The sequence below is a fragment of the Bacillus rossius genome, chromosome 1 (genome assembly GCF_032445375.1).
Source record: "Bacillus rossius redtenbacheri isolate Brsri chromosome 1, Brsri_v3, whole genome shotgun sequence".
Lineage (NCBI taxonomy): Eukaryota > Metazoa > Arthropoda > Insecta > Phasmatodea > Bacillidae > Bacillus > Bacillus rossius.
Genome location: NC_086330.1, coordinates 141,538,895 through 141,563,485, shown reverse-complemented (window position 1 = coordinate 141,563,485; position 24,591 = coordinate 141,538,895). Strand labels below are relative to the sequence as shown.

The 24,591-nt window shown below is 39.4% G+C and overlaps 1 protein-coding gene and 1 non-coding gene across 4 annotated transcripts in view; one reads left to right on the top strand and one right to left on the bottom strand.

Moving 5' to 3' along the window:
- The window catches only part of LOC134546234 (epidermal growth factor receptor), a 605,999-nt gene that overhangs the window by 452,175 nt on the left and 129,233 nt on the right, over window positions 1–24,591 (top strand). The window lies entirely within an intron of this gene.
- Trnad-guc (transfer RNA aspartic acid (anticodon GUC)) lies at window positions 4,162–4,233 on the bottom strand. The gene has a single exon. It is a non-coding gene; the product is annotated as a tRNA-Asp (tRNA).

The following is a 24,591-nucleotide window of genomic DNA, read 5'->3' as shown; positions in this document are numbered from 1 at the left end:
GAAAGCGAGACATGGTACCCTGGCGGACACAGGGAGAGTTATAAAAAGAAAGTCGGGTGAGAGGAGAATGAAATTTTCATCTTTCTCTCTGTTCGCGGTGTTCCTTCTGAAAGACAACGTGCAGATGACAGAGGAGACTGCAGGAATCCTCGGACAAGGGAGGCAAAAAAAACAAAACAACTACGAGTAGAGCAGCGCTCTAGAGTGGAGAAACCTACTTACTATGTTCATAGACCCGGAGTCAGGTGCCCGAATAATTTACGTTTGTACATTTTTTCCTGTTGTAAAAAAAAGTTAAGGTGTGTTACATGAATACAATCCTACCATAAAATTGTTTTAATTTTTCCTGTAGGGTAGGTTTTTGCATGTTCAAGTGATCTTGCTCGTAACTAAAATGAATAATATTGGCAGGGTTAGATCAACGAATTCTCTATTATTTTTTTATTCGGGCCGCGAAGTTGCTGCACGAGCGAAAGCAACGAACATGGGACATGTTTGGTGATTGATCGTGGCGGGCGGGGGCCAGTGAATCTGTTAGTCTTCTCGTTCTCTGGAGGTAAAACGATACAGACCTCCCGCCATTTTTGTTTCTTTCTGTCCTCGCAAGCAACGTTCCGTAGCTCAGGGGCGTTTATCTGCGCAGGATGATCTGGCGGTGATAAGGCGGGCGGCTCGCCGAAATTCATGTTCGTAGGGTTGTCTGTTGGTGGGGGAGGGGAGGGTTTTGTGCTCGTGTTTATGGCCGAGGTTTAGGCACAACTCGTGTGTCGTCCTAGCCCCCGTGAGTTGTGGCACCTTGGTGGTGGTGGTGGTGGTGGTGGTGGGGCCTTGGAGCAGAAATACGTACCCGGATTCTCGTGACTTTCGTCTCTCTCTTTCGAGATTTTCCTTCTAGATTGTGGACGCTCGTTACTTCTTCGGCAAGACCGCGCTTGTCGAAAGCAGAAGACTGCTTCATTGACGAACTGGACGTCACTGTGCGAGTCGTAGTTTGTGTGTCAGTAGCATAACGACAAAATGCAGCACTGTAGCGTCCCTTCGTTAACGCCTTGCCTATGGGGAGCGGAGGCGTTCAGTACCCCCTCTCCCCCTTCCCCGTCGAACTCCCCACTCTTAATCATTGCATTTTTATTTACGCTCGCCTCGGCTTAAAATACCGTCCCTAAATAAGTTTTGCTTGTAAAACCCTTCACGTTATCGACACATGTACACAACAAGTCACTATAGGCTCGTGACGATGTTAGATTTGACGCATGTTGATACTGGACACTGGACTTTCGTTCTTCGAATGATTCTTGCAGCGGGGAAGAATTATTAAAAATAATTTCAGGGACATACGCCGTTGATGCTTCATATTGGTTTTTATGGACAACAAATATGAATACATAAACACTACGAGAACAAGCAAATATCAGCAAATATCAGAGAATGAAAGGAATTTAGCCAGAAAAATAAAGTACAGCACAGACGAACACAGTGGGCTTACAACGGCGTGACAGTTGCAACAAGAACATTAAATATGACAGAACAACAACCACGGGCAACACAGCGACGCACAGGCAAACGCAGCGATGAAACTATACAGACACTCTGTAAACACGACGACGACAGCGCGAATGAGCACAGTTAGCTTACTGCGACAAACCAGTTGTGACGTTTCGGGAACTAACATCTGCTTCCGTCTTCATCGTGGAATGTGGTCACGTAACTTAGGACTAACTATCGGTATCTATAGCAGTGCAGGTACATGTATATAGTGTGTCTCATCCCACTCCAACCTATGCATTAGCGGTCGAATGGGAATATGGAAAAAAAGGGGGTATAGGTGCGTAGAGTAACATGCCATATGCTGGTTGTAACAGCCAGAAGGGGTGACGGCAAGGGAGAGGTAGAAATGTCGCAGCAGTGATGCTACGGAATTCTCGTAACGCTGCTTGTGTTCGCCTACTCCCTCAGCTTTCATAACGGCTAACGATTGACGCTACCATATTTCTTTTATTTTATTTGAAGTACCTACAATGTATTTATTCGTGTGGAAAAGAGTTATTGGTTTTGTGAAATTAACTTAAGTATCTTTTATTATGTGAATAGTGTGATTGAAAATGTAAAAAATATGTATCTCTTTCTATGCCTACTAAGCAAGAAGTTTCACTTCTGCTGCGCATGGACTCCATGCACTTACTTTTTTTTTTATAAATTAAACAAGTTTCATGAAACGTGAAAATTTATGCACACTGTTTTCTCTTGAAACTGAAATGTCACATAGTTGCTTGGTAAAGGTTTCAAGAAATTTTTAATTATGGTTTCATGCAACACGGTTTCGTCAGTTTTGTATGTAAATTTCAATTACCAACTGGAATCACTGAATTTTTTTTAAAATTATGGATACAATTATATGGTATTTAAATTATTTATTTATTTGCTGACGATTCCGAAAGGAGATCGTGAGTTTAGATTTTGAGACAGTCTATGAAAACTTTGGTATTTCTCCTCATGGGTTCTTATTCCTTTGCAACTACATAACTTCTCATGTCTATCAAGAATAAGTAGATGAACCCAGTAACTACTTCGCAGCCACCAATACAGCATTATCACTTCCTCTTCTTTGTATAACGACATTGCCGAGAATTTTTTTAGTTAAATTGGTGTGCGATTAAGATGAAAGAAATTTCATGAAATATGTTTCATGAAATCAGTTATCAGTTTCGTCAGTGTGCGTCATGCCTTACACAAATGGTCCTGCGGTCACGGTCATAACTAACACCTTCTGGTCGATCAGTTTCGACACTTCTATGACAGTGACGTCAGCGCCGCAATGTTCGCCGGTGCGATTGGTCCATTGCCGCAGCGACGTTATTGAAATTAATTCATTGGTAATTGCGGAAATGAAGATCGACATTGGTTCCCCGCCTGAGGCATGGTACACACGGATGGAATGGGGCTGACACTCCAGGAGCCGAGGTCGTTCCGGCCAGCCTGGAGAATGCGTGAGGTGAGGTGAGGTGAGGTGAGGTGAGGTGAGGTGAGGTGAGGTGAGATGAGTTGAATAGTGAGGGGGGGGGGGGGGGGGTGATGTGAGGTAGGATGGGATGTGGAGCAGTGGCGGAATGAATTAATGGTGGGAAACGGGAGTGCCCTCAGAAAAACCACAGACCACGGCCACTCCCACAGGCAGGAATCATTCCAAGAACGCATTTAATTGCATTAGCAAATTACAAAGGACAATTTACGGTGCCTCGAAGTTATATGAAAGAAATAAATATAGTTTAAAAAACTAAAGAAACATGCTTTTAAAGATTATCAAACTAAAAAGTAAAAAATAATTTTAAAATTAAATTTATGACAATAGTATATAAGCAATACTAGTATAAATGAGAAAAATGCTTGAGGCGCTTTGTGCCATATTTTTTGAATATTAAGCGCCCCATGCTTTTTTCTCATTTATACTAGTATTGCTTATATACTATTGTCATAAATTAAATTTTAAAATTATTTTTTACTTTTTAGTTTGATAATCTTTAAAAGCATGTTTCTTTAGTTTTTCAAACTATATTTATTTTTAACTTTTTAGTTTGATATTATTTAAAAGCATGTTTTTTAGTTTTTTAAACTATATTTATTTTTAACTTTTTAGTTTGATATTCTTTAAAAGCATGTTTTTTTAGTTTTTTAAACTATATTTATGTATAATTATCATAGGGAAATGAGTTACCGACACTACCTATTACCATCTGAGATAACTATTTGGAGTTGCAACGTCACAAAGAAATGGTAAAGTCTCTACGAATCATTTGCAGTTAGATGTATGGATATAATCTTAGAATTTACCGGGGAAAAAAAAACATTTTTTTCCGGCGTGGCCGGGAGTAGAACCCACGATCGCTGAATCCGAAAGCTGACGTCACAGAAGTCGCGCGCCCTAGACCGCTCGGCTAACGAACGTAATGAAATGGGTGGGACATTTTACAGTGATGAGGCACTCACTCTTAGTCGAAAGAGTTACAGACGGACAGACAAACAAACATACAGGTGAAGCTAATATAAAGCATGTAATAGTTGGTATGAAATGAAACTAAAGGAAATAAGAAAGTGATAAAAATAACTGCGTAATACACACAAAAACTGTTAATATTTTGAATAAGCAAATTGATATTAAAAGTTCTCCCCGGCGGGGAATCGAACCCCGGTCTCCCGCGTGACAGGCGGGGATACTGACCACTATACTACCGAGGACGTTGACGTTACGTTAAAACATAGGTTAGAATACATTACTTAGCCCGGAAACGGATCACGTAAGCGGAGACGTATCTCCCGGATCATTTCAACGTCGCATCTGCAGCTTCCACAGTGAACGGAAACGTGGCAAATGACAACCAATGAGATTGCACTTAAAAGTTACGAAATTGTAATATGATTAAATATATATTATATGCTTCTAGATCATAGCACGAGCAGAATTTACTTACATAATAAAAAATAAATGGCAAATTATTAATCGAACATTAGATATTCTTGTACTTGAAACAATTTTTAACATGGCCACCACCGCTTCCAAGTAGGTCTACTCGGTTTCTATTGGTCGCACTCAGCAACGTAAATGGCAGTGCTTAGCATTGCCGTTATATTCCGTATGGATCCGTCACCGTCTGCGTGCATTGTAGAAACTATGAAATAAATGCTTACACGAATTCACAGTTTTGTATGTAGAATTTTTTTTTTTAACTATTTATTTTTAGTAGCCTACTTTGTAAATAAAAAAATATATAATGCTAGGATTGAAGTATAAATTGGTCTTTATTTTCTACGAGTCATTTAAAAAGGACTTAATTTAAAAATAAAACCTTTTATGAACGCTTGACTACGGTTTATTTTATGAATTATTTTAAGACATGAAAAAAAAATTTACGTAAGCAAAATAATTTAGTAGAATAACTAACCCTCTTACACTACTTAAAGATTGGAATGCAACGGAATTTTAAGGAACACAATTGTTAAAGTATTGCTAATCAACAGGATTAAAAAGGTATGAATGCAGTGATTCGAGTGGCGCAGTTTAAACAAATTAGTAGTCAGATTGCACTGGTTCGGAATAGTTTCAACTGTGTGTCAGATCTCGAGCGTGGAGAAGCATCGGCGACTCGCGAAGCGAGCTCTGCGGGGGTTCGTTTCTCTAACTTCCACCTCCCCTCCCTTCGGCCTCGTGCCGGCCGACGCGCGGTCACGTAATGACGTAACGACCGCGGCGAACGACGAAATTGGACTCCGCCAGAGCCCCGAGAGCGGCGTCGGTGTTTAGGCTCGGCTCCGTTCCGGGCTCGCTTACGTCTGCGTGTTGCGTGAGCCGATGAATGTACGTCGTTACAAGAGTCGGTCATCAATGCTCGAGGAAAACACGCGGAGTTCGATGTCTCGCCGATGAGGTCTGTAATATCGTGAAGCCGATGCTCTGCCTGAAATTTTCACCGTTAACTAAGGAGAAATCTTTTAAATTGTCCGGGGATCAGCATAACTTCCTAAAAATATGAATTTACAAAATCAGCCTTCGCGTATTAAAAAAAAAAAACATTCATTTACTCCTTAAAACTACAGAAATAACACTTTCATTTCTTCCACGTGCCCCTGTACCCTTTTTACTCTTCCCTCAGCCTGTTTTCCTGAGTTTCCCTGTTTTCTCCTGTCTCAACTTTTATTTTCTGTCTCATCGGTCTATCTGGTAAATATAACAGCTTAGGCTATATGCATAACATGAAGAATTGACTTAAAAAAATATTTCGTGCATAATATACAATCTTTACTGCTATTAGTTCCATCAACACTATGCATCTAACAAAGCCAATCTGAAAAAAAAAAGTACTAAGTAATTTTTTGATCAAACTTTGAGACGAATGTGACCAGGAGAAATACTGCACAAATTAAAACGCTATTGGGTGGTAGGCCTAATTATTACGTTCAGTAACGTTAGTGTTACGGATTCTTTACGGTATACGAATTTATTACTAAAATACATAATGATTTTAATATTTAAGGACACTACAAACTAAAAATTATCACTGCTACTGTATTGTAACCTAGGGATTATAAATCTGTTTTTTTGCAGCTATTCAGAAATCTTATAAATTTCGGGGCTTATCTGTTTCCCAGACATTTCCTGTCTGCGAGAGCCATGAAAAAGTATACGTAGTGCTTGAAACTATTATTTCTTTACTTTCCTTTTTTAGGAATGCACCTAAAACTCCTCGGTATCCCGGTGGATAATTTTTCTCAAATTACCGTCACGGTTCTTTGTGGTGACAAAAGTAATTACAATTCTCCACTGCACGTCACTGTAAGCGACGGAAATTTATTTATTTTTCTCAGGCATTTCTTAAGTAAGTTCTCACATCTGCGTTGTTCACGACTGTAAGTGAATTTTTTTTTTTGGCCATATTAAGGTTAAAATATAATGAATTTTGCCGGTCTTTTTCCTCTTTCAAGGCGAGGTAGCATTGCACGTATTGCAGGAGTATGCAGATTCGTGAATCAAGCCATCGAAACCATTAACAAATGATATAGGCCCTTTTTTAAAATTTAAAGGCTAAAAATATTTCGACGAGACTATTACGATGTCAAGTGTAGAAAATATCGAATAAGATACGCACAGCCAACTTCACACATATCTGCATGGTTGCTTAGTAATCCTAATTTAATCGCCTCAGAAGACTAACGTTCTTTTCAACTCCCTTAAAGTAGAATGTAAATAGGTATGAAATCTCGGGAATATTATAAGCTCAAATAAGTCTTCTCGTGCAGAATACATCTATGTTATTTGATCGGTAACCATAACATTGGTGGGTGGAGAAATGAAAAAGTTACTGTAGTGTAATCAAAAATTTCTACCGGGTATTTCATGTCCAAAAATTATTTTGAAAACACGCGTCTAGAAATGCGGAAACATCCACTCAGCCGCCCTCAGCGTATTTTCAAATCCTTTTCGTAAACAGACACCACTCGGATATCTCGTGCAGTTTTCAAATCGCGTAGTTTCTTCTGAAGCTCTGCTCACCGTGTGTGTGCCCAGGTAGGCGGGGCTCTTAAAGATGTATATCCCGTGTCAGACCATTATTTTATTTTTACGTTTAACATGGTTAAACTTGTTGATTTTTTGAGTGGCTGAACTTATCATAAATAGCTGGCAAAATTGAATTTTTAACACTCTTGTGCACTATGGATAAGGAGAATCAATTTGAATAAATAAATGTAACTTTTGGAGTTTAAATGTAATGCTGGTGGCTACTAAGTGGTATGGTTTAAAATTCTTTCAGAACTTTTTTAAAAATTTTATTTAGTTATTTAAAATCATAACCATTCTGATGATTTAAAAAGGCACAGTAAATTTAATTTTTTTTCTGAAAGAAATTAAAAAACATATTACACAGCAGCTAGTGTAATTTATTGACTTCAAAATTAAAAATGTTCATGTTTTATTGGCAAGTTTAACCGTGTAAAACGTAAATATAAAAAAAAATCACCTGGGACGGTACACACCCCCTTAAAAACTAGTCCATTGATCGCGTCGGGCGTCGCTGTGGGATAGCAACTCGGCCACTCGTCGGACGAAGGTCGCCGGAGCCGGCCCTCGAGCGAGCGTGACCCGTCGGAGCCGGCCCTGGCGCGAGCGTGACCCGCCGAGCCGCGGTCCCGGGCCAACCTGCACTTACCGGGCAAGTGATTTCCCCGGCGCGAGTCGTGCCGCGGACTGGCGGGGAGGGGTGGGAGGGGGTTGTGTTCGTGATCGGGCCGCGGGGGGCGTGCGGCGACGGCGTCGTGGAGGAATCCCTGCATTCCGGGCCCCAGCCACATCCACGGCATCTCCACTCCCGTCCTTGCTCGGGGGTCGCTCTCATTACTCTCAAACACACATTTCTATCAGTTCTCATTCATGTTACTGTGACTTTTCTTAGGGTTCTTGTGTTTCTAAGTTACTGTGGTCAATGGCTTAAACAGGAATTTTTCTTGGCGGATGGGGAGGGGGGGGGGGGGGGGTAAATGTGCAGATAATATGTAATGAATTTAAATTTTAAACAAATTTTTTCTTTGGCGGGGGGGGGGGGGGGGAGGGTAGATGTGCGGATCATATGTAATGAATTTAAATATTTTAACAATGTGTATTAAATAATACAAGTCTTTCAGTACTAGCCATAGTTGTGTAACATCTAACCACGGTAACCAGCAAATTCATCTGTGTTCTCTGGCTGCAAATACACCTATAATACGAAACTACTACACGAAATTTAACGTAGTATTATTCTTTGAAATAATGCCGAGCGTGATAAATATACACGCAAATTGTGTTTTCTACTACATTTCTTGACGCGAATTGCAAGCATTTTCCGCACCAGCCGTTAGATTTCGTTACTGGAGCAGCTATATCAACTTTAGAATCATTCGATTTGTAAAGCGAAATTTTATTTTATATAATTAACCGACTCCGATAAAAGCGAAAAAGACTTGAAATTTTTTTTTAACTTTTGTTTTGGACCTGCTTTTCGACAAGGAATTCGCTCAATATACTGCCCATCTTGTTAAAATTGATTAAACATTCAATACTATAAAGTTTCCCTTTGCCTCTGTGAACTTTGTTTTGAGCCATATGCCATATAGGCCTATAGCAGAAAATTCTGTAATACATTTCCGTTCCTATAGTTCCGTTGCATTAACGAAATGACTCCAACCAAATTTTGTATACTGAGAGCTAAGATGTTACACATAAAACATAAACTTACATTATTTTTAACACTAAATCACTGACATATGTGCCTACAGAAGTAACCGTAGGCGAACGCAACTTCTGACAGCTTCTGCGGGTGTTCTAACTGCCCACAATGCCTCACCCAAAATAACATACTGACTCCACTGATAATTTACATAATATTACCCAACCATGGAGAGGGATGTGGTTTGTTGATATATTTTCGCTATTCCCTCCCCCATGTTTGCTTTCACCACTGGAGATACTTCTAAATTATGTGTTATTAGTAATTAAGTTTCTAAGTTACGATGTTTCTAAGTTATGTATGAATCCTTTTGATTGGGTTAAAGGTGGTCGTCGTGCGGCTGGCCTAAGGCGAAGGGGCTTCCGACGTCTTCGGCGGGGCCCCGAATTACTTACAGGGGAGAGGTCCTTGAACTCAATCTCAAGTCGAGAACAGTTAGTACGCCAATGAATGATGATTCTAAATAAAAAAAAAAAAACTTTTGTTATTGCTATAGGCAATTTTTTAAAAGTTTCAAATATATTCACCCTGCAACAAATTATCAGGTACCGTACATTCAAATTTCTATGATTTACTGATCTATTTTTAACGCAATACTGAATAACCCTAAAATGTATTACAAATTAAAAAAAAATATCAGTCATGCATTACTTTTGGAATAAAAAATTTCTTTGCACGACTAATGCGGCAGTCTTATGTTAGCAATTTTTGAATGTAGTAAACCTCACATTGAAAATAATACTAGTATTAGTATGTTTTTAAAGAAGTATTCAGTGTCAAACTATTTGTATTTATCATATCATCTAAATCAATTATACACGAATGCTGTAGGTAGGTACTCTGACAGCGTGAATTTCCGTCAAGGTTTCTTGGTGTCTCTGCGGGATAAGATTCAAGACAAAAGTTTCTCGAGTTGTCCTCAAATTGCTAAATACAATCCGCCTCTCGCTGAAGAACGTTAAAAAAAAGTAAGCTAGTCTTTGAGTACTCGTAAGTAATGTGTAACATCTAACCTCGGTAACGAGCAAATTCATGTGTTCTCATGTTTCAAGGACAATTACCTATAATACGTAACTCGGACACGAAATTTACTGTAGGATTATTTACGAAATATACCGTAGGATTCTTTAAAATAACGCCGGCTTTTTAAATATAAAAAAATTGTGTTTTCAACTACATTTCTTGACTCGAATCACGATTAGTTTTAAAGATATAGTATCAACTTTAAAAATTACCAATAATTTATTAGTCAGAAAATTTGTTTTGGAGTAAACATAGCCTGTCTAAAGCATTACAAACACGGCGCTATCTTTTAAGTCTTCGTCAAACCCAATAAAAATTGCGGGACAGTAAATACATTAAAACAAAATTTACGTAGATCATTTTAAAATACATATTATAACACTAAGTTATGTGTGTATATTTGTTTTTGCTTAAACGGCAGAAATCTGTAAATACGTCCTACAAACAATCCTTAATCTTTATTGAGCTGATTTAACATTATAAATTTCATCACATAATTATTTTATTCAACATGGCGTAGAATAAGGCTAACAATAATTTGTTTTCTCTCTTCAGTATGATGAAAGCTGCGCTAACTCTACATTTAAATGTTTGCGAAGGGTTGTCAAAATTGTATTGCGTATTTTTTAAGTTTTATTTATTTATTTTATGGCTATAAACTATAACTTAAGGTATTAAAGGGTAGTTGTACTATTATAAAGTGATATTTTTGAATACCTAAAGTGCGGTGTGAATTCCACGATGTTCAGGAAAGCCATATATGTATACGGATGAAACACGCGGGTCCGCCATTTTTTTCGAGATATCTGAGACCTCTACAGATGGCAGCACCGTGTTTCCACATTTGCGTTCCAATCGACTTCCGTTTCGTTCACGAAATTACTCTACCATGCGCCGTACACCGAGAGCGAAGATGTGTACACATACAAATTAAACATAGTCTCGCCACTCCGACAGCGCCGTCCCACGACGGTCCGAAAGCTAACACAACAATTGTAATTCAAGTCAAGCTCCGCGGGATGTATTTATTCTTGTGGTTTCAAAAGAGCGCCCACATAAACAGAGAATGGTGGCTTCATAAATAATAAACTCGCCGAGAAAAATGTAATTGGTCACGCGAGAGTTGGGAATGGAGAAACTTAAAAAAAAAAAAAGCTAGAGAATGAAGTTATTTTTTTTTTTAAGGTTCGCAGTTTCTGATCGTGCACCTTCGTGAAATTCGGTTTTTTTTTTAAGTTGACTTTTGCGAGCGAGGGTAAGGGAGGGCGGTGTGGAGTTGAATTGCCCTCCGACGCGAACGTTATTCCCCGCGCGGAGGGAGGATTTATAACGAGGCGCCTCTCTGCTCACCTCGACTTCATCTCCATCTCGTTCTTCGTGGCAGCCCCCAGAAAGTGCCCCCCCCCCCCCCCAAAAAAAAAAAAGACTAGCCAACGCGGTGATTGTTCCTTCAGACGGCGAGAGATAAACGAATATCACGACACTGCGCATTCTTCCCGCGCAGCTTCACCCCCCCCCCCCCCTCCTTCTCGCAGCATCAAGCCCGCCGCACCGGGACCCATGGACACTAAGGAGATCCCATCTCTCAGCGGTCGTGACTCACGTGTTGCCATATCTTGGCATTTGTCCCGTTTAGTTGGATTTTCATGAAGTAAAAAATAAATGGAACGAAATGCTTTACCTGTGAGAATATTTCACATTCGTAGTTTGTTTAGTTCATTAAAAAAAATCCTAAATTGTTTCTGCTATATATAAACCAAATGCTATTTAGATTAGGTATGTATAAACGGGGGGGGGGGGGGGGGGGGGGGGGATCGGAACTTGTTATCAAGGGAGCCCGGTTGAGTTTCTACCTTCTTTTTTTAAATTTTAAATGGACGAAAATTAAGTTACATGCTATCTCTAAAATAACTCATTGGAAACCTTACAAGTTATGTGATAACATGCAGATCACTTTACAGTTATGAACATGGCAGCTTTTACGGCTGTACAGCTCATTACACATGCCCCTCTTAATAGGTACGCCACTACTGCGCTTCCAATGAAAAAAAAAATTAAAATGCAATAGCTGTTGTCAGGAGACGAAGAGAGCGTCAACAACGTAATAGCGAATTTTCGTCTTGTAGTATAAAAATTCTAAATTACACGTAGACAGTGAGTGACCTTCCTTCCTCTTGTTTGGAAGGTAAAGTGTGCAAAATTTCAGCGATTTATATAAGAAACAAACAAACAGACGGCTTCACTCCCGCGGCTCTAAAAATAAAATGGAGTTTTGGTCAATTGAGCACAATCCTCTGTGCCCATGATTGATCCGCTATATCCAACCCGAACTGCAAGAAACCGGTAAAGTGGTCGTTGCCATGGACACGCTGAAGGTATTAACGATGCAATAACAAAATCCGTTCAGCCATTTTAGCTCCAGATCCATCCCACAGGAACCGTGTATTTTTCCGGGATAAGAAGTAGCCTATGTCGCCCTCCGGTCCCTAAAATATCGCTATGCAAAAAAAAATCATGTCGATCCGTTGCTCTGTTGCAGTGTGAAAGGACAAACTAACATATCAACAAACATACTTTCGCATTTATATTAGTAAGGATTAGCCTTTATACAGTTACGATTTGTTTTGCTATCCAGTTGCTAACCAGGTGACTTGAGCTTCAGAACAGACACCCACTCCATGGACTAATACCTCCTTGGAAGAAGTATGGCAACACTGTCTGACCGCCGCGGGGCATCCACCGAGGGTCCGGTTCCCACAGAGAGGGGACGACGAGCGACGTATCTCGCCATCACGGAGCTCAGGCGCCGCTGAGGGCGTGGCCAGGGGAGGTGATGGGCGCTCTGGAGCACTGTTGCTGCAAGGACCGCGTCTGAGCTACGCTATAGACCGTCTCACGCTTAGATTGCAGCACACGGCTTATGGCGCGCGCTGTTGCCACGTCTCTGACACGTTTCGAAGAACATCCAAGGGTTGTACTCCTTTGGAATTCTCAGTGTACGAGAAACATTTTTTAAGAATCCTTCTGAGTATTTATAATGTTTTATACCTGTCGAGATTATCACGCTCATGAATCTGTAATAAATCACCTTTTTAAAAAAACTTGAAACAAGAAACAATTCACACACATTCATTGATACGAAATTATACAGAAATTATAATGTTCACTTGATAAATAAATAAAGAATTTCAAGACCTTCAATTTCAAATACTTATACCTGGCATCAGCGAGCGCAGAAACAAAGACAGCACGCAAAGAGAGAAAGCGCCTATTTATTTCAACACTGCAATCTAAGAGTGGGACGCTCTATAGCACCGGTTACACGGTGTGTGTATGTGTGTACGTGTGTATGTGTGTATGAAGCTAGAAAACACTGATGTAGACTTTTCAGACGACATACAGGTGCCACCAAAAGTTTAAGACCTTACGTAGATTAATATTGATTTTTTTTTATGAAAAATTGCGGTTAAAATAACTTATTAGTACTTTTTCTTGTTAAGCATATACTTAGTATCTACGAAACTAATTTTAGAGTTCTAGATAATCCTAACCACGCTGAAAGTTTTGTCTTTTTACAAAAAAATTGAAATAAAGAATAAAGGTAAATTATTTATTTATATTACTATGATATGGTAGTAAACTTTACCTGTAGCTAGAAAAGGTTTATTTTTAACACTTTAGTTTTTAAAGAAAGCTGTGTAAAAAAATATTAGTATCAACAAATATTCTCATAATTTATTTTGTTTTCTTTAAAACGTGAAATTGGCTTACTTAGCACTAAATGACTCGAAAAAAAGTACTTTTAAATGAGTTTATTGTGATGCAGTAAATGGGTTATCGACGTCAAAGTGGTTTTAGATTGTGGAATTATTATATTATAGATAAATCTAGAATAAATAATAAACAAGACGTTAGGAAGCAAAGAAAAATTATCTGATGGTCTTAACTTTTGGTGCTACCTGTAACTTTAATGAAAGAAAATAAAAGTCAGTTTTATATATATATATATATATATATATATATATATATTATATATTTTACTAAACAGTTTCAGGTTGATATCATATTCAACAGTTTTCGACGTGCGGTTAGAGAATTTCTCAGAAAAAACGAAGCCTTCCTGTTTGGGTAATTTTTAAACCTTAATAAAATTAAATAAACGTTTCTGATATAAATCCTAACTATACACAATGAAGTAACCAGTAGGTTTGTACAGTTTCAGTATTTAAACCTAAATATGTATAAAACTACGAGGATACCTGGAATGTTAATCGCGTGTTTCCTCCTCTCTGATGCAAAATATGTTTCATGGACCATTAATTTATACATTAACGTGAAAGATGTGAATTATTGTTTCATTTAGAGAGTTATTAGGTGGTAAATGTTGATTTCCTTCTTAAATATATTTCACTTTTGGTGTTCAACGAAACGAGATGTAAAAAAAAAGTTGCTGTTTAAGGCACTAAAATATCTTGATATTAGTGCTACGGTTTTTTTTATAACTACTCGACTGCGGTGAACTATCTTGATGGTCAAATTGTTAATTACCGGTCTGTAGAGGTATTTTTTTTGTCGATCTCAACATAACCTTGGCAAGCGATGTTTGATGTATCGGTACATCTGAACTAGAATGTCGGTGCGTTCTCAACGGCTGTCCAATACACCAACACAGATAGCAGCAGCGTCGTGATTGCCGCGCGCCCCTCCCAACACGATTTCGTTGCCACTCATGCTATTAAGGGGAAGGGCTAGAAACAGAAATACGCCATATTGGTTTCAAAAGTTTTCATGTCCATTAATATTTTTTTTTATCCTATAATATTTAAAATTTACCTTATTTAAGGTAGGGATAACACATCAAAATATGAACGAAAACCAAAACATAGTGTAAGTGACCAGTATTGTTACAGTTGTAGGCAGCGGCAGAAATCTGTAGAGGATTCGCAAGGGCGACCTACGGAAATTTCCGATGGAGGGAGGGGGAAATGCCCTAGAGTTTTGCGCGTGAGTTTTAACCAACACAAGTCATCTCTGGATATAGGGTGCTTGTATGCGGTATACTACCCATATGTTGGCCTATATGCATGCAAAGAGCAGAAAACTTTAAAATTGTAAAAAAAATTCAATAAAACACGGTTTTAAAATGTACGTTGATCAACCCCGTTTCACAGCCACGATTTTTCAAGCGCAAGCGGGATCTGCGCCAATGGTTTGTAGGCATTCCCGAAAAACTCAGTACTAAATGCCAATGACTAACACTGTAAACTATTTGTAGTAACCAGTCAGTATTAAATCCAAGCTTCCCATAAAATTATTCTCACTACTTTAACGAAGCCAAATTTTGAAAACCAAAAGATAGAAAACTGTTATGACCTGGCGTCTCTCGGTTCGTACCTCTTCCTCACAAAGAGGCTAAAACTGGTGGGCCCGCCGGGGCCACGCGTTAAAAATCGACAGGTTTCGGGGTGGTGGAGGGGGGGGGGGGAGAGATACCCATGGCCATAATGAGCAGTCTGCTCCGCCACAAATCACGACTTCGGCTAGAGATAAAGAAGGAACAGAAGAGAAAGAAGACGAAGAAGGGAAGAGATACTTGGCTTGTCGGAGCGGGCTGCGGAGAAGTTCTCTCTGGCTCCGCTATTTCTTCTGGCCATCTCGCCCGGCGCCAGGTAGATCCTCCCCTTCCCGACACCCCGGGCATCCCCCCCCCCCACTCACATAAGGCCCCCCCCCCCTCCTTCTCTCCCTCCCGCCGAGGCGGGCATGCGCGGGAACCCTCGGGAACACCACTGCGGGATTCCAGGGCGAGATGGAGGAGAAGTTACACGTGTCCAGCAAATTGCCATGGAGCCCCGTCTCCCCTCCACATCCCCGGGAACCTTTTCCCCCTTTCGTTCCCCTCGGGCCTAGCGGTGATTCCACAAAATGCAAACACGTCCGGCGGCATCGCTGGCAAGCAGGTACCGCAACGCTGCAACTAATACTCTAGACCGTTAATACCAACTTATCCTTTTCAGGGCCAGATATAAATTTTGATGCCTATCCGAGGGCATTCGGTATGATAATCAATAAATACAAATTAAGGCATGAAATGGGGTAAAGATGATCAATCATCTTTAAAAAACTATATATTTATGAAATATATTTTTTTAAAAATTATATATTTTAAGACGGTTTTGTGAAACTCATATGAACAGTATAATTTTATAAAATATTATTTTGTTCAGGTATGCACCCTACTTAATTACACATAAATAATTTATCAAGTTAGAGATAATTTTGACTTTATGATAAATGCAATCGTTGTGGTGTTTACACACAAGAGAGCATTTAGAAACTGAACACACACAGCGAGACTCTATAGCTTTCTTACCCATAAATAAGATTAAAACCTCCAACGATTGTAACTATAATAGCAATAATATTATATCTGTGAACTGCATAGTATATGTGGATTTATATGATTTATAGTGTAACTTTTCGCTTGGCATACCATGAAACAATATGTACAGATAACAAAAATTTGAATAAAATTTTTAGAATATTTTGATGAACTACTGTAGCTTATGAACAGTGTCTGCTGACAACTTATCTGCATGCATGCAAACAAAGACGTTTAATACGCCGTGGGCTGACAGTAGGCAGCCGCTGTAACATGCACTGGAGACGGACAAAGAACTGTCCAGAAACATGCCAGGAGTTTGTAAACTGTCTATCTCGGTACTCGTCTTAAAGGACTTTTGGAAAATAACAAACACAACAAAAATCCCCAGGCACAGCACAGCCCTACACATAAAACATTTTTTCTGTGCTTTTACAAAATATGTAATACTACTAGAAAGATAATATAATACTACAATAAAGATAATGTATTTTTAGACAACATGACTGTGGTAATTTTTGCATATATGAACTACGTCATTCAGGATACTGGGTATTTCTTATGAAAATTGAAACATAATTTTATATTTTAATTAATGTTTCATTCAAGCATAGTGTCTTCAACCATTGAACATATAATCTAATATTAAAATTTTTTGCTTTTTTTAAGCTATTTAATGTGCGCAGTTGATACTAGAAAGCTATCCAGGAAACGGTTTACAAATAACTTTAACTTTAGGAGATACTGTTACAACACTGAGCATAAATACGGAGGTAATAATCCGAACCCAGTATTACTGCGAACACTTTTTTTTTGTAATTTTACAATTATTTTCATGTAAATGTACCAATTACCAATATGTGCAATTTTACGTGAATATTTCTGTTCCATTTACAAAAGAAAAAATGCAGTTTAGAATGGAACGGGAAGTGTAGTCCACTTTCACCAGCCCAGCAAATTATAAATATTTCCAATGGCAGCCACAGATTAATCATAAAAGCAATGTAAACAAAAAATACTCAATAAAATCCATAGAGAAAATGGGTTCGTATTAAGTAACATATGGAATTCTTTGTTTCGTCATTGTACCAGATCCTCCTCCAATCATGGCCGCCCACAGCTCGGCTGTGATTTGCCCGATATAAATAAATAATCTGCCAGTTCACCGGACCTTCAATTGTTACTCGCCTTTATTAAAAATGTATTCAACAAGACGTATTGAAAAGTTGGGCACAATATCCTTTCCACGGAGATGACTTCAACCGATAATCCAAGAAGTAGTTAAATCTTGATATATAGATTGACAGTGGAGTTGGAGGGGTAGTATTGGACGGAACATGGCTTACAATTTTCTCCATCAAATATATTTGAAAAGATAACCTCAAATATATTTTAAATCATGTCACACCATGAAAGTTTATTTTTGGCCTGAGCTATCTCAAACTCTCCAATTTTAATCTCATTTAGTTATTAAATAACGCATCACAGTGCTGGATGTAATTTGGAACCTGCTATGCAATTTTTGCATTCATAATTTTTTTAAACATGTAGAACTCTATTTCATAATAATATTCGTTGCATAATAATAAAAAAATGTTCATTAATTTTTTTCAGTTATGGGAACATAATTTACTTTTTACACATTATTATTTCGCATACGAAATTAAATCATCATTATCTTATAACTTATTTAATTCCTCTTGCGTACTGTGAAACAAACGTGGCTGCGCAAGTGACGTCGGTAACGTCATAACCCTCCAACCTTATTCGAGACAACATACTGGAAAGTGTTTGAGGCGAAAGTTTGACAGTGTGACAGAACCTTAAGGCAATGAAAGATTTCAATGATCGTGGCTGATTATTATCAGCGCTTATTGAAATTCACAAAGAGGGCCTTGCGTTCTCAGCATATTAGCTTTTCATTTGAAGTTAAAATATCACTGGAGGAATGTTTTAGTAAGTATGTACATTGCTGACGCATTGTGAGTTAAGTTTGATTGTAACTACGTCCCTATGTGCAGTATTTTATAAATTGTCGTTTTCTCGTCTCTAACTTCCTTGTAGGTAATAAAGGCAAGAGTTCCCACGTGAAACTTGTTTCTAGTGATGTAAGCCAGGAATAAGAAAGCAGAAATCTCGGCTTCATCAGTACAGATTAACGAATAAGTCTTGTGCCTGCAGCGTTGCGGATGATTACCGATTATACGTTTTTCTTCTTCTTTTTTTACAGATTTCATCGTGTCAGTAGGTACTGAAGATGGATGTGTGTAATTACCGGAATCTTGTTCTTGTCAGTGCTTATTTTTAAGACTTCTCGCTGTAATTTTCAATTATACATTATTTACGCGGATAAAATTCTCAAAACACATCTCCCGCGCATTTGGAAGCTAAATCAGCTAACAGAAGCCTCATGTAACCAACAGGAAACTAAGAAATAATCCCCTTAATTATTGTTTACACTAACGATAGAATTATTCATTCGTTATAATTGAATCTTAAATGTTAATAAATTTTACGCATAATTGTTTGTTTTTTTCATTCATCGTATCACTGATCACCGAAAAAAAAATATTTAAAATACTTTTATTCCTAACAAGTATTTGTTAAGTTGCAGATAAAGTCTAATATTGAAGCCCGCGTATTTATTTTAGCAATATTAGGCCTGTTTAAATAGTTCATTTATATGTGATTGCCGTTAAATGTGTCACTTTCATTGTATTTGGTTTTGGTTTAAGATATTTATACAATATAAATTATTCATTAAATATTTTTTAGCCTCGCCTACAACGTGCCTGTCGCCTCGTCCTCTGATAACATTGTCGCGATGTGCGAGGACACCGCCCCGTCGTGATATCTCAGTTCGTACGCAATTACCGCGGCGTCTCGTGCGAAGGAAGGTGCTGATCGCTGAGCAAAGGAAACACACACGCAGCCGAATGCCCGGAGCGTTCCGTAACGTTCTTTGTATTCGTGGTGTCGACACTGATGCGTGATGCCTCTCACCAGCCACGAGCAAACTTGACAAGGTGACCTTGACTCGCCCTTTGAAACTCTGTGTTAATTTAAAGTTCCTGTCGACGTCTCCGACTTAATTTTGTAAATTAAACTTAAACTTTTACTTGACATCAAGGGTGACTCCTAAAAATTGTGTTGGAGGGGGGGGGGGGCGGTAAGGTCGATAGCTCCTCACGAACCCATACATGTTTTTAGAGAAGCACTTCAGAAACCAAAAATATGTATTCTTCGTGAATTTTACAAGCAATGTTCATAATACTCAAATAAGGTTTCTTCGTAAAATTCTACAAAAATTACGTAAACATTCTACCACATGTCACATAAAAACAGGGATTCTTCGTAAATCTTGCATGCATTTCGGTAAAAATACGAATACTTCGTAACAAAATAAATCGAGTTTATAGTAGTTAAAACTTAAGAAATTGATTGCAATAATTTAATATAACAGCGACATTAATGGTTCTTCGAGTTGGTTTAGTGTATGAGCTGTCATCAATGATGCATTTTGTTACAGTAAGCTCTAATTGTGAGCTGTCCTTATCTCCTAGTTTTTAACACGTTTAATGTACTAGGGTGAGTTTATGAAGACGTCTTTATTTGAATTAGCACTGTCGTTACATTCAAAACTAATGTAAACTACTTGTTCATTCTAACTAAACAGTATAAGGATGATTTTTTTTCTTTTGCGCAAAATTGTTTATCATTAGAAAATCACAGAAAAACTGTTGTTTAAGTCCCTGTATTACATGATCGCAGACGTCAATATTTTTAAACATCGAACTTGTTTAGCTGATATATTTTGAAATCATTTCGTAGCAACCATTACGTGAAACGTTGATAGTCAAAGAACATGCTATCTCGTCATCTTAACATTAGTCTATGCACTCTCAAGATCCGAAGCTGATTCTTTTTGTATCTGATAGTGCTGTTTCTTGTTAACGCGAAATAGCATCTTGTTAGTCGTCATGCTTCGCTGATTCGGGGATAAACCTTTGTTTCTCTCTCTCTCTCTCTCTCTCTCTCTCCCCCCCCCCCCCCCCCCCGTTTTACCATAGTTCTTCGGCGAAAGAGCAGAGGTAGAGGCCATCCACTCAGGGGAGATGAATTTTTGATGGATTATGTTCGGGGATGATGGTATGTATAGCTCCGTCCGTATTCATGAAGGCAGTTTGTATTGCGGCCGACGGACGTTTTGAAAATGATTTTCGAGCCCTCTTTCCCACTGGGGGGTCCCCCCCGCTATTCGCCCGGGGAGAGGAGGGGCGTCCAAGGGGAGGAGATATACGACGCGGCGATGTGGAAGACGAGGTTGCTGAAGATTGGAGGAGGAGAAGAGGTCGGGAGGCGACGGCGTAAAGGGTGGGAAGGTGGATAGAAGCACTCTCGGAGCTCAGCGGGGTTGCATTCCGAGGCGGTGCAGCTCAGAGACGGTGCCCGCTACAAGACAAACAGACGTGGTCTAAGAAGTCCCGGGGTACTCACTTCACGGCTAGCACATACGCCTCAGTTGCTGGTTAACGTCACCTTTGCAGTCTTGTCAATAAATAAATATAGATGTGGTTAGAGCGTTTGGTACATTGCCACGAACTGGAGACCCCACGGAGACTGCTTGGTTCTTCTAAATGATTCTTGCAATGAGGAACTTTGGTTTTCTTTTTCTTTTCTTTTTTGACACACGCCAAATAATGGGAGGCTCTACGGCATGGAATCAACTAACATGAAAGCATATTTGGGTAGAGTATATATTGGATTGTGAATATTAGTCTGACACCAAATTAATGCGCGAATTTTCCGAGATATTGTTACAAGCATTGCTAATTGTTAAAAAAAAATAGAAGAAGGATAATTAAATGTTTGTTACGTCACCCACCTGTGCAGAAATAAACCGGTGGAACACGTGCAACATCACGCCTTTGACATCGCGTGCATTGGCGAGGCTTGAAACGGATGTGATCGCCGCGGGCGGCTGGTCCCAGGGACGCCTGCACACAGTCGAGGACGCGACGAACAGCATTCTCCCGGGTGTTTTTATGTCCTTGTTGTGCAGTGCAACACCCCCCTCCCTTATCCGCCTGAACAAATCAGTTCCTTTCTCCTCCTACTCCACCGTATAGCTACTAGGTCCGCGCCGGTCAGTTATGGAAAAGATCGTGCATTGGCATCGTAAGAGGAAGCTTTGTTCAAAAGTCCTTTCTTCTTTGTGAGAATATTCCAGGAGCGCACGCAGAATTTTATTGGGGAGGGAACCACTTTTTCCACTGTTTGCTTTCAAATTATTTTCATCTGTTGTTGGAAATTATATATATATATATATATATATATATATATATATATATATATATAGGTTATGAGGGGGAGAGGATACATTCTCCCCCCTTTTTTCTTACTCTCTTGGTCAATTTTTCCACTAATTAAAAGCCCGGATACTACCTGACCAGCTTAAATTCCAGAAACAAATCCCAAGGTGTTTATAATCACAACTTTGGTTCGCCAAATGTATGTAGATATATGCTTAGCAAAATTGTTGATTGCCTCTAACGTGGCTCGGATTGAATATGCCTGTCTTTTGTGTGCGGTAATCCATTATTTTTGAAAAAATAAAAGTCAAAAACTTTCATTTACTTGAATAGAGATCAACAAGGGTAGGATTATGACGTTTTTGTGACGTTGTGTGTGATAGTTTGATTTAGTAAAAAAAAAAAAAATTAAGAAAGATTTGCTTGCGTGAAATGCGTTTTAAGGCAATGTCTCACACGCCATATTCTTTTGTTTAATTTTTTTGTCATTACTATATACATATATGATTCAATTTGTAATTTTGGACATTCACAATTGCTGCTTACACTGTATTTCGTAAGAAACCTCAATAACAGACGAAAAATATGAACAAAAAAAGAACAACATTAACGTCACAGAAAATTCCGTCAAGGATTTAGTTAAAAAATTATTACAGCGCATACGGACATAGTGGGCTAACAACGACGGGACAGTAGCAACGAGAACAGTAAATAAAGACAAAACAATCTTGGAGAAAACAGCTACAAACAGACGTGCCCAGATAATGTGGACAACACATCATCACAGAGACGTACAAGCGAACCAAGCAATGTGACAAAGCAGATATTCTGGACACCACAACGACGACGGCACAGACGAACATAGAGAACAGTCGCGACGTTTCGGGAACTGAGATCTGTTCCCGTCCTCAGGCACAAACAGACTGATATATAACCATAGCTATTGGATTGAGCTCACAGTAAAATCCCTTAGAGTTAATAGCAAAGACGAGAAAACTAACTAACCAGCTCTGCTTGCGAGACAGGCATGCGGGCGGGTAAATGCTTGTCGTCCCATGTTTGTGTGTTGCAAATCGGGCAAGCGGTGGGCTTGCCTCGGACGTGAGCGGGCATTCGAATTAGGTCCCCCTCTTTTCTCTCTGCTAACCTATCACGGCGTCCCGCGTCGAGCATACGAAAACAGCTCCCGTAGACAGAGCACGCGACACTCCTAGTTCGCATGGATGCCGTCCTTTCAAACAGCGCGTGACGTGCGGCAGTGGTGTTCTGAAACCGTTAGGAGCCGAGAAGCCGGGAGATGACTCTCGCGAGAAGTGTGGACGGTGTTCTATAGGGTTCAAGGTCACTGGTTCGAGCCCAAAACATAACATAATAACGTCTCGGCCGGGCGGAGCCTACCATGAATCTTGCCGATAGTTTTGTGCAAACTGTGACCTTAGGCAGGAGCGCATATCTGTAGGATTCGTAAGGGGAGCCCGCGAAAATTCGCAAAAAGGGGGAGGGGGAGTTTTGCGCGTGAGGTTAACCGAAAAAAGTCATCTCTGGATAGGGAGTTCGTGTGTTTATATTTTCCATATTTTAGCCTATATGCATGCAATAAACAGAAAACTTAAAAATATGAATAAAATTTCTCATGACAGTGTTTGAATTTACTTTTATCAACCTCTTGCTCTTGCAAGAGCAAGCAGACCGCCTCAGTAAAGGACTTCCTTTCCCGGGCAGGGATTGGGGGCTCCCGAGTATCTACGTCCATGAACATAATAACCCTTTCCTTTCGAGTTTTTTGTTATTTTTTTCCAGTTAACTAACAAAAATGTGCAAAGTCGGAGGTTTAGGTTTTTAAAATTCAGCATAATTGTAATAAAAAATTAATTGATTGATAAAAAAAATTCTATGTAGTGTTTACTTTTCGAAAAAAAAATTCTTTGACATATCTACAAAATAATTCATGTGATGATTGTATAAAAAAGACTTAAGTGTTTTCTTTACTCGAGATGGGACTATGGAACACACTTAAAGTGGGGAGGTCTTTTCCTTGTTTTTGTATTCTTTAGCGAAATACGTAACAAATAAGAGCATTGAACAATAAATTACTTCATGACATATGATAAATAATATACCCAAACTGATTTTCTGGTACTGATACGGATATAATAACAGCCACAACGTCTCGGTTTATATAAAGCTAAAAGAAAATAATTAAATTTATTTAAGTTATCGCTACGGATGTTACAAAATCAACTGCAGATAAACATGCCGAGCTTTAAAATACCAGAAAAATGAGGTTTTTTTAAAAACATTTTACCTAAAAATTAACTTAATAAGAAAGTATAAAAAAAATCAAATGTGGCGTACAGATTTACTCGTGCGTTCGCATATATTTAAAACATCACATCCTCGAAGATGCGAAAGCAAGGGATGAAAGGTGGAGGCGGGGTGTTAGGGAAGCGACGACCCCTGCGGCACGCGCGCCGGGTTAGGGGGGGAGGCGCCGGTGCAGGGGTGAGATGGGGTCGGACGGCAGGCGGAGCGTTGGGGGCAGAAGGCACGAGGGATCCCTCGCGCAAATGGTTTGTGTTTCGGAGGAGGAACCGAGGGTGTCGGCGAGGGGAGGGGGTTCCAGAAAGGGGCAGTGCCTTCGCGCCGGACGGGCGGCGGGATTAATAGTTGAACGCGCGGGGCAAATCACACGTTGCGTTCGTTGCGTGCGCGCGCCGGACCCGGCTACGTGCCTCCGGGCATGTGTGTGTGTGTGGGACTGATGATTGTCGGAGCGAATACTTACGAGCCATACAGCTTTTGTTTTGTACCTCCGCTCTCTTAACGTCCCACACGTTAACAAAAAAAAAAAATGAAACTTGGCGTGGAAAAATTGGCTATTCCTAAAGTCCGGAAAAAATTATGGGTTCATCTCACTTCAACTTTAGGACAGACACTCCACTCCAAGGATATCCATGTACCAGGGTGTCTTCAATTCTCTCTCATTCCCTGAACTTATACCTCCATGCACCATAGCGCTTTCAACTTTAGGACAGATACCCACTCCATAGATTAATAATTACATAGGTCAGAGCATCGAGGTATCAGTCTATGGAGTTGATGTATTTTCTGAATTTGAAGC